Source organism: Moschus berezovskii, chromosome 7 (genome assembly GCF_049115385.1).
Source record: "Moschus berezovskii isolate FMDL1 chromosome 7, NW_MosBer_1.0, whole genome shotgun sequence".
In the NCBI taxonomy this organism is placed as follows: Eukaryota; Metazoa; Chordata; class Mammalia; order Artiodactyla; family Moschidae; genus Moschus; species Moschus berezovskii.
The window spans coordinates 102,105,429-102,116,803 of record NC_142466.1 but is presented as its reverse complement, the minus strand read 5'-3'; the positions used below and the strand labels follow the sequence as shown (position 1 = coordinate 102,116,803).

General features: G+C 40.6%; 1 pseudogene; it reads right to left on the bottom strand.

The window, feature by feature from the left end:
• Positions 1–9,682: 9,682 nt before the first annotated feature.
• LOC148777470 (heterogeneous nuclear ribonucleoprotein A1-like) lies at positions 9,683–10,987 on the bottom strand (annotated as a pseudogene).
• Positions 10,988–11,375: the final 388 nt, after the last annotated feature.

Here is an 11,375-nt window from a genome sequence, read left to right as displayed (position 1 = left end):
TTTAATCAGAAGATTAGCTATCTAAAGAGAAGGTGGACTCATGTCCCAGAAACAACTCTGAAGATTCTACTCAGCCATGGACATTTTTAAAGGGAAAAGGGGGATGTAATCCAACCATGAAAGTTTTTAAAAGGACAAAGGGGATATAATCTCAATTAATCACTGAGGTAGGTGGTCAGATTTGTTGCCATCTTCCACTGGGTATGGGCTTGTGGACTCCTTATAATCTATCTTTAGATGCTGTGTGGTTCACAGTTTGCTCTTGAGAAGGAGAAGCTGAGGAAAAGTTCTAGGCCTCCATTAATTACTTATTCTTTGTTCGTATTTCTTTAATCTAATGAAAGAAACAACAGGTTATGCAAGGCATTGTGTGATGAAAAGATTTGAAAAGTGTGCTTAGATCAGAGGTTAGTTGAAATACAGCTTTGCTAAAGTGATAAGACAAAAAGGTCTCCTGCAGAGAGCTGCTTCTTGACATACAGCTGCCTGCATTAAGCAGCTCACAAATCCCTACTGTGCTCTTTAAGAGGTTCCACCATTCCATTTCTATGGGATTATGAGTGAAGGTCTATCTCCTGTAATTTCTTCATGCTGATATAAGACACCATATTCTCAGAGTGGAATATGTCGACATGGGTCTGTGGCATCTTCTTGGTAACAGTTTTAGTTGCCTGCTTACATATACAGGCAGAGCAAGCTGCAATCATTTTGATACCCACAGAGATACAGGTGATTATGAGCGGTAGTGTTAATCCCATTCTCTTGAGGCCAGTTCTTAGAATAATGCTACCCATATATTCAGTATTGCTCAAGATGGAGTAGCTATTGTGTGAAAGTTGCTCAGTCGTGTCTGACTTTTTAAGACCCCCCCCCCACAGACTATACAGCCTGTGGAATTCTCTAGGCCAGAATACTGGAGTGGGTAGCCTTTCCCTTCTCCAGGGGATCTCCCCAACTCAGGGACCCAACCCAGGTCTCCTGCATTACAGGCGGATTCTTTACCAGTGAGCCACAAGGGAAGCCCCATAAGAATGTACATCAGACAATAAAATATTTGGTGACTCTCTCATGATAATCATTAACTGAGTTGCTCTTTTATGACTCTGGAAGGCTTGGGAGACTTCAGTTTTTTTCTCTGAACAAGAAGCAGGGGACATGGAAGGGCCTTTGTTGTTGTGGGGGCCTTGCAGGGTTCTGCTCAGTTTCACTAGAAACTACTATACAAAAAGGATAGTGAAAAAGCTGGCTTAAAACTTAGTGTTCAAAAACTAAGATCATGGCATCTGGTCCCATCATTTCATGGCAAGTAGATGGGGGAAAAGTGGAAACAGTGGCAGATTTTATATTCTTGGGCTCCAGAATCACTTCAGACAGTGACTGCAGCAACAAAATTTAAACATTCTTTTTCCTTGGAAGAAAAGCTATGGCAAACCTGTGTATGTGTCAGTTGCTCAGTCATGTCCGACTCTTTGTGACCCCAAGGACTATAGCCTGCCAGGATTCTCTGTCCATGAAATTCTTCAGCAAGAATACTGCAGTGGGTTACCATTCCTTTCTCTAGGACAGTGTATTAAAAAGCAGAGGCATCACTTTGTTACAAAGGTCCATATAGTCAAAGCTATGGTTTTTCCAGTAATCATATACAGATGTAAAAGTTGGACCATAAAGAAGGCTGAGTGCTGAAGAATTGATGCTTTTGAACTGTGGTGTTGGAGAGACTTTTGAGAGTCCCTTGGACTGCAAGGAGATCAAACTAGTCAATCATAAAGGAAATCAATGCTGAATATTCATTGGAAGGACTAATGCAGGAGCTGAAGCTCCAATACTTTGGTCACCTTATGCAAAGAGCTGATCCATTGGAAAAGACCCTGATGCTGGGTAAGACTGGAGGGCAGGAGGAGAAGGGGGAGCAGAGGATGAGATGGTTGGAGAGTATCACCAACTCAATGGACATGAATTTGAGCAAACTCTGGGACAATCCCTGTAGTTCACGGGATTGCAAAGAGTTGGTCACAACTTAGTGACTAAACAACAGAAACTCAGATATTTCAGATATATGTCAGATATACCCCAGGCATAAGGGTCCAGGTTCCTTTTGGGTGTCATACTTCACTGGGCTAGATGTCCTACACAGTCTGGAAAAATAATTGGCAGTCACCATTTGCAGACTCTTAACATAATTGTAAAAGGTTTCTTAAAATAACAGTAAGTTTCATTAGTACTTTTTAAAGAAGAGTGATACACACTGGCTCAAATAAATTAATGTTCCCACCTAGAGAAATAGGTGAGGGAGTGCACAGTGAAGAGAAATATGCAAGAGCCATGTTACAATTCGATGATAGATCAGATCAGGACCTCACTCTTTAGGGAAAAAGGAAACATCAGGTTTGACAGACACAGTTAAATATTATAGCCTTAACGTTGCGGGGGGAGAAGGGGATGACAGAGAATGAGATGGCTGGATGGCATCACTGACTCTGTGGACATGAGTTTGAGTGAACTCCGGGAGTTGGTGGTGGACAGGGAGGCCTGGCGTGCTGTGATTCATGGGGTCGCGGAGAGTTGGACACGACCGAGCGACTGAACTGAACTGAAGGAGGCTTGAGGACTGGATAGCTCCAGACTTCCAAAAGTTGCCTTCATTCTATGAGATTTCTCCATTTGGTTTTCTAAGACATTTCGAATTTACCTTGTCCCTAACTGAACTTCTGATTATCATTGCGGCTCCCTCCCCTCCCACTTCTTATGCCTCTTTCACAACCTGCTTCACTCAAAGTAACTTCACTTTAGTGCATGGCAGCTCTATCCTTTCAGCTGTTCATATCCCAAACCTTGGACCCATTCTTGACTCTCTTCTTTCTTTAACACCTTATATCCAGCCTCTCAGAAATTCTGAATTCCAGTTTCAAAATAAATTGATAATATGACCATTTTCCACTGTCTCTTATTTCCCTGGTCATAGTGATCATTGTTTTCTGCTTGAGATGCAGAACTAGCCTTCTGTTGGTCTCCTTGAGTCTACTGCGGCTCCCTCTTCTTCTCCCCTATTTCATTCTCTACATAGGCTCTGGTTTCAGCCATGACTCCTCAGTTCACCCAGAGAAAAACCCAAAGTCCTCATAGCCTCCAAGGGCTTCAGGCCCTCAGTTACTTCTGATTTCATATCCCATTACTTTCTCTTTTTTTTACTGCCTTCTGGCCATGCTGAACTTGCTGTCAGACATGTTTTTGCCTCAGGGCCTTTTTGCTAGATGTTACTTCTTATTGAATAGTCTTCCCCCAGAAATATGGTATCTTCTTCTTCTTCTTCTTTTTTGGCTGCACTGTGCAGCATGTGGGATCCAACCTTACAGTGGAAGCACGGAGTCTTAACCACTGGACTGCCAGTAAAGTCCCAATCTGGTATCTTCTTGACCAACTTCCTTTCATTCTTTGATTCTTTTTTTAAAATGTTACCTTCTCAATGAGGCCTACTGGGACTAACCTTTTAAATACTGCTCTCTGCAATGCTGTCTATTCTAATTTTTTTAGTCTATTCTACTTCTTTGCTCATAGTACCCATCACCTTCTAACATACTGTAGTAATTTACTTAGTATGTCTACTGTTTATGGAAGTGCTTTTAACACAGTCTTTCACAGAGCAGATTCTCAACAAAGGTTAGTTATTGCATTGTCAGAGATGTTGTTTAAAAAGTCTTTTAATTTAGGTTTGCTTTACAAAATATATAACTTTCTTTTTATTTATTTTTTTGTAGGCTAATTACTTTACAGTATTGTAGTGGTTTTGCCATACATTGACATGAATCCGCCACGGGTGTACATGTGTTCCCCATCCTGAACCCCCCTCCCACCTCACTCCCCATCCCATCCCTCTGGGTCATCCCAGGGCACCAGCCCTGAGCACCCTGTCTCATGCATAGAACCTGGACTGGAGATCCATTTCACATATGATAATATACATGTTTCAGTGCCATTCTCCCAAACCATCCCACCCTCACCCTCTCCCACAGAGTCCAAAAGACTGTTCTATACATCTGTGTCTCTTTTGCTGTCTCGCATACAAGGTTATCATTACCATCTTTCTAAATTCCATATATATGCGTTAGTATACTGTATTGGTTGGAGAAGGCAATGGCAAGCCACTCCAGTACTCTTGCCTAGAAAATTGCATGGAGAGAGCCTGGTGGGCTGCAGTCCATGGGGTCGCTACTAGTCGGACACGACTGAGCGACTTCACTTTCACTTTTCACTTTCACACATTGGAGAAGGAAATGGCAACCCATTCCAGTGTTCTTGCCTGGAGAATCCCAGGGATGGCGGAGCCTGGTGGGCTGCCATCTATGGGGTCGCACAGAGTTGGACACGACTGAAGTGACTTAGTAGCAGCATACTGTATTGGTATTTTTCTTTCTGGCTTATTTTACTGTGTATAATAGGCTCCAGTTTCATCCACCTCATTAGAACTGATTCAAATGTATTCTTTTTAATGGCTGAGTAATATTCCATTGTGTATATGTACCACAGTTTTTTATCCATTTGTCTGCTGATGGACATCTAGGTTGCTTCCATGTCCTGGATATTATAAACAGTGCTGCGATGAACATTGGGGTATACGTGTCTCTTTCAATTCTGGTTTTCTCAGTGTGTATGCCCAACAGTGGGATTGCTGGGTCATATGGCAGTTCTATTTCTAGTTTTTTAAGGAATCTCTGTACTGTTCTCCATAGTGGCTGTACTAGTTTGCATTCCCACCAACAGTGTAAGAGGGTTCCCTTTTCTCCACACCCTCTCCAGAATTTATTGCTTGTAGACTTTTGGATAGCAGCCATTCTGACTGGCGTGAAATGGTACCTCATTGTGGTTTTGATTTGCATTTCTCTGATAATGAGTGATGTTGAGCATCTTTTCATGTGTTTGTTAACCATCTGTATGTCTTCTTTGGAGAAATGTCTGTTTAGTTCTTCGGCCCATTTTTTGATTGGGTCTTTTATTTTTCTGGAATTGAGCTGCAAGAGTTGCTTGTATATTTTTGAGATTAATTCTTTGTCAGTTGCTTCGTTTGCTATTATTTTCTCCCATTCTGAAGGTTGTCTTTTCACCTTGCTTATAGTTTCCTTTGTTGTGCAGAAGCTTTTAATTAGGTCCCATTTGTTTATTTTTGCTTTTATTTCCAATATTTTGGGAGGTGGGTCATAGAGAATCCTGCTGTGATTTATGTCAGAGAGTGTTTTGCCTATGTCTTCCTCTAGGAGTTTTATAGTTTCTGGTCTTACGTTTAGATCTTTAATCCATTTTGAGTTTATCTTTGTGTATGGTATTAGAAAGTGTTCTAGTTTCATTTTTTTACAAGTCTTTGACCAGTTTTCCCAGCATCACTTGTTAAAGAGATTGTCTTTTCTCCATTGTATATTCTTGCCTCCTTTGTCGAAGATAAGGTGACCACAGGTGCGTGGATTTATCTCTGGGCTTTCTGTTTTGTTCCATTGATCTCTGTTTCTGTCTTTGTGCCAATACCATACTGTCTTGGTGACTGTGACTTTGTAGTAAACATTGTCTTTTTTTTTATTTTATTGAAGTGAGAGTCATATAATAAAAAAGTTAATCATTTTACAGTGAACAATTCAATGGCAGTTAGTACATCCACAGTGTTGTGTGGCATCTACTTTTGGTCATGCTTTTACATATATTGTGTGTGTGCTCAGTCATGTCCAACTCTTTGCTACTTCCAAAATATATTTGAATCAGCAGTATCTTTAGATATGGTCTTCCAGCAATTTCTTTTGCCCCTCAAATTTAAAGACAAAAAAAAACAAAAAAGAAAAAATGAAACCACAGTGATAAAGCAGATCATCTGACCTCTTAACTATTTTTCAAGAGGGAAATCTCAAACCAGACAGCATAGATATAGAGTTAAAAATACATCCCTCTATGGTTATAGGCCTTAGAAAAGAAAACTAAGTTTCTGTGAAGTTCAGTGGTTTTGTTAATTGCTTCAAGATGTTGGATGTTTTAAACTATGTTGTAAAAGCCTGATATGATGGCAAAACAGAACTTATTAGCTAGTACTTCCCTGTTGGAATTTTACTTAAAAATGTAAAAGTTTGTGCTAAGGCAGGCTTCCCTGATGGTCTAGTGGTTGAGAATCTGCCTGTTGGTGTAGGGATCACCAGTTTGATCCCTGGTCTGGGAAGTTCCCACATGCTGTGGAGTAAATAAGCCCCGTGTGCCAGAACTACTGAGCCAGTGCCATAGAGCCAGTGAGTCACAATTACTGAGCCCCTGGCTGCAGCTACTGAAGCCCCCGCGCCTACAGCCTGTGTTCTGCAATGAGAGAAGCCACTGCCATGAGAAGCCCGCGTACCTCAAGGAAGAGTAGCCCCCGCCTCGCGACAACTAGAGAAAGCCTGAGTGCAGCAATGAAGACCCAGCACAACCCAAAATAAATAAATAGATAAATCTTAAAAAACACTTCACAGTTAGACAATCTTACAACTGCCAATTTAAACACATTAAATCAGAAAAGGGAAAAATAGAGATAATACTGATACACCTCTGCTTTATTGAGCTAGATCTGGGAACCACACAATCTCATTCCCTTCATTCTCTCCTTGTCCCTTTAGAGTGCTATAAAGTGAATTCAAGAAAATTCCTAGAGGGATACACAAGAAATTGCTAACAGCTTTTGCCTCTGCAGAGGGGCTCTAATGGTGGTAGGAGGAAGACTTATTTTATAATTGCATAATACACCTTGGTGTACTGTTTGAATTTTTACCCTAGGCATGTATTACAGTTTCAGTAAAATAAAAAATAACACCAGGAAAAAGCTAATATTTCCCCAAGTACCACATAGTTCTGGGCATTTATTAGTCAGGTTTCTTTAGGATGATGGAAGCCCATTTAAACAGGCCTCCACAGATAAGGGGGGTGGTTTATTGGATCACAGGCAGAGATGGAGTAGTTCACAGAATTTAAGGAAAAACTGCAATAATCGGGGCCTCAGAAATTAGAACTAAGGCCTCTATAAACCCCAGAATTTTTTCTCCTGCTCCCTTATCATCTCTGCTTGCAGTTTTGCATGTTGGTATCTTTCTTTCCTACTTTTCCTTATAAACATGGCTGCTGATAGTAGTAGTTTAGGAATCTGAGAGAAAAGAAAAAAACTACCCATCTTCCAGAGTCTCTAGTTCACTAGTAATGAAAGACTTTGATTGGCTTTACTGTACCTTGAACCACTGTGATTGTCAAGGGAGTTGCCTTACCTGGACCATCTACTCAGTACATGGTCAGGGTAGAAGAATTTCTTAACAGAAGGAACATATGAAATCTTCCTGAGAGGGAAAATAAGTTACCACAGTTTCCTACAACCTACCCCTTGACTATTCAGTCTAACACAAACTCTCCTTCCATAAGCTAGTATTTTAAAAATGTTCTAGGCCAAAATAACACAACCATCATAAAGATCCCTAAAATGTACTCACCCCCTCCCCAAATCAAAAACAATTTGTAGTCTTTACCAGCTGATTTAATGCCATGTCCAAGTCACTGGGAGATCTTCCTTCTTCTCAGGTGACTTCAAATACTACTTCTCTTGGTTCAGAAACCCACCTCTAATTGAGGTGTTAACACCCATAATGAAAAGCAACTATTTAGAAAAGAGAAGAAAGGAAACACAATATGCAACAGTAATTTTTCTATGCTAAATATTACCTCCTACTGATCAGGGATAGCAAAGATTCACATCTGTGGAAAAGGAATGAGTTTCTTTGACACAAAATACGGCAACTTCAGGTTCTCCCAACTGGAAGGAATCTTTTCAAAGTGAAGTATAGAAGAATACAGAGTTAGTGGAGGTGAGCCTCCAGTGGAAAATCTGCATATTATTTATAGTTGATCTTCCATATCCTCATTTCTCTACATTTGTGCTTTTGGATTTGTGGGTTCAACCAACCAGGGATTGTGTAGTGCTATAGTAATTGCTACTGAAAAAAAATCTGTGTATAAGTGGATCCATTTAGTTCAAACCTGTGTTGTTCAAGAGTCAGTTCTATTTACCCAGGGCCTAGAGGCCAAGCTTTCAAGGTCCTCCTGGTCCTTCAGATAGCCCCATTCCAATACCTGCAAGTACCCAGTCTTTTTCAATAAGAACATTTTTCTTAGTGGAACTTAAATCATTATCTGCAGGCAGAAAAGACTTTGTAATAAGATTATATGTTATATATATTTATTTATTTCATGTTTAATTTCTGTTAAAATAGAAACTCAGGCTTTCTTTTTGTTACAGTTTTGAATTAGAAAGAATCACAACTCATTTCTGAGTGGTGGACACCTTCCTCCAAGTTGTGTGTATATGTGTGTGTGTGTGTGTATATATATTCCTCTCCAGGAAACAGGTAATATTAGGCAATGTTAAGCAATAACATTAGGCAATATTATTTTATAGATTATTGTTTCAAAAGTGCTTTCATGTTCTTAAGAAAGTGGGGGAGGATACTATTTGTTATTGATTTCTTACCTTTCCTGTCCTGCTTTGATTTTTCACTGGCTGTAAAAGTTCTTTCTGATGTTCCCGAGTCTAGTCATTAAGAACTTTAGTGAGGAGGATGGGGAGAGAGAATAAAACTTCAGTTGTGAATGATGAAAGGTATGTGGTGAGAAAGTTAGAAGGGCCGTTGACTCAAAGTCAAAAAAGTAATTCATGAGCAGTTGGGAAGACTTCTGTGACTGGCCTTGTCTTTATTGCCTTGGAGTCATATTGGATCAGAAACATTGCCAGCTGACTATGAGGTTTTCATAGGATTGAAAATCTTCATTACCTGTTCTGAAGATCAAGTGTTCACTCTTCATGAACCCTTTTTATATTTTACATCAGACATCCTCAAAAATGTTCCTTCTAGCAGAAGCAAAGCCCAACTTACCAGCTTATACTGTCTACTTCTGCCACTAGGTAGCTACTCCTTATGATGTTCCTACTAAAATTATGAGACTAAAGGGAACCCCTAGACCCTCAAAGAAATGATGGGAAGGAGTTTCCACACCAGACCCCCAAGTTGGGGTGGTAATAAGTTGATATTTTCCTCAGTCTATTGTAAGTCAGGCAACCTGGAGCTGGATTTTTTTCTTTCCTTTTTCTAATGATACTTTGCTTAAGGTTGCATGGAAGCTTAAGGTAAAAGTTTAACTAGCTGATTCCCCACTGTATATCTCAGAGTTTTATCTCCTCTGATAGTGTGGAGTGTGGTGATGGAAAGGGAGGAAAGTGTCATCGTTCTTATACAACAATCATTCTTTTTTTTTGAGGGTATTAAATCTTTTATTGATTACACATGATAATGTATGATACGCAAGCTTCATTCCCATCTATAACTTTATCTGGTACCATAATTCAATTTAGATATATTGCATAGGATATGCCAACAATCATTAATAACCAAAAAAAAAAAAAAAAAGAAAAAACTCCATGACTTTGCATGGGTGACCCTTTTAATGGTGACTCCAGGTCACAACACAGTAACTGTCAGTTCAACTACACCAAGGTTCTGAAGACAACAGCTTCTCCACCAAGCAGGTTGTAAATAAATTTCAAATGGAAGCTGGCATCACCCTGAAGAAATTTTAATTTCACACTGTTGGGGTAGTTTACCAAAATGGCTTCAAAGTAGACTAACTTTAAACAGCACATTAAAAAAAAAAAAAAGACATTTATTCAGCGTCATGATCAGACTATTACATTTAGCAATCAACAGCATGGGTGCAAAAAAAATATCTACATTAAAACCCTTTGTTGGAATGCTTTACACTTTCCACAGAACAGAAACTAAAATAACCTGTTATACAATTAGTCACAAGTACAGTCCTCGAGTTTTTTGCCCATACACATGAGTATTGTCTAAAACATGTCTTCTTTGTAGCAGCTAGGCCCTGCCACCACTGTGCTTGGCTGAGTTCACAAATCTGTTGTAACCTGTAGCTTCCCTGTCACTTCTCTGGCTCTCCTCTCCTGCTAAGCTTTGTTTCCTGGCAGTAATTAAAACCTTCTGCCACTGCCATAGCTACTGCTGCTGCTGGAACCACCACAGCCACCTTGGTTTCGTGGTTTAGCAAAATATTGGCCTCCACCACCATAGGGGCCAGAACTTCTGCCTCCAAATTTTCCTCCTTTCATGGGTCCAAAATTTGAAGATTGATTGTTGTAATTGCCAAAATCATTATAGCTTCCGCCACCTCCAAAATTGCTTCCGTGATTACCAAATCCATTATAGCCAACCCCACTGCCACCATATCCGCCACCACCACGGCTGCCATCAAAGCCACCTCGACCACTGAAGTTTCCTCCACGACCAAAGTTGTCATTCCCACCGAAACCACCTCCACGACCACCACCAAAGTTTCCAGAACCACTTCGACCTCTCTGGCTGGACGAAGCACTGGCCATCTCTTGCTTAGACAGGGCTTTTCTCACTTCACAGTTGTGGCCATTCACAGTGTGGTATTTCTGAATGACAATCTTGTCTACGGAGTCATGGTCAGCAAAGGTTACAAAAGCAAAGCCTCTCTTTTTACCACTGCCTCGGTCAGTCATGATTTCAATTACTTCAATTTTCCCATACTGTTCAAAATAACCTCTCAGGTGATGTTCTTCAGTGTCTTCTTTAATGCCACCAACAAAAATCTTTTTCACAGTTAAGTGGTCACCAGGTCTTTGAGAATCTTCTCTTGAGACGGCCCTCTTTGGTTCCACAACTCTTCCGTCCACCTTGTGTGGCCTTGCGTTCATGGCCGCATCCATCTCCTCCACCGTGGCGTATGTGACAAACCCGAAGCCTCTGGAGCGTTTGGTGTTTGGATCCCTCATTACCACACAGTCTGTGAGCGTTCCCCATTGCTCAAAATGGCTCCTCAGACTCTCATCGGTTGTTTCAAACCTCAATCCTCCGATGAAGAGCTTCTGCAGCTGTTCGGGCTCTTTGGGAGACTCTGATTTAGACATGATGGCAGTGGAGGCGGGGAAGACTTCAACGATGCTTTCTCGGTGGGGTCCACGGGCAGAAAGACAACAATCATTGTTAATTTGTTCTGAGTGTTTATTTTTTACATCTCCTCTTCCTGGAACCAAATTGTTCTCAGTTAGGGACCATTTGGTTTCAAGGAAGAGAAGCACTCAAATTAGCTCAAGTAGAATGTTTATTGTGTGGTTACAACATCTCATGTTCTGGACAGTGAGGCAATGCCATGGATGTTTAGGGAGAAGAAATGAAGTATAGTTTGGCCTTAGAGAGTCTGAAAAAGGGAAACAGAGAGTAAGGACATAAACCTGTTCTTTTAAAAAGACTCTTTGATCTCTGTAATCTGTTTCTGTCCACTCTGATCTCTCTGCA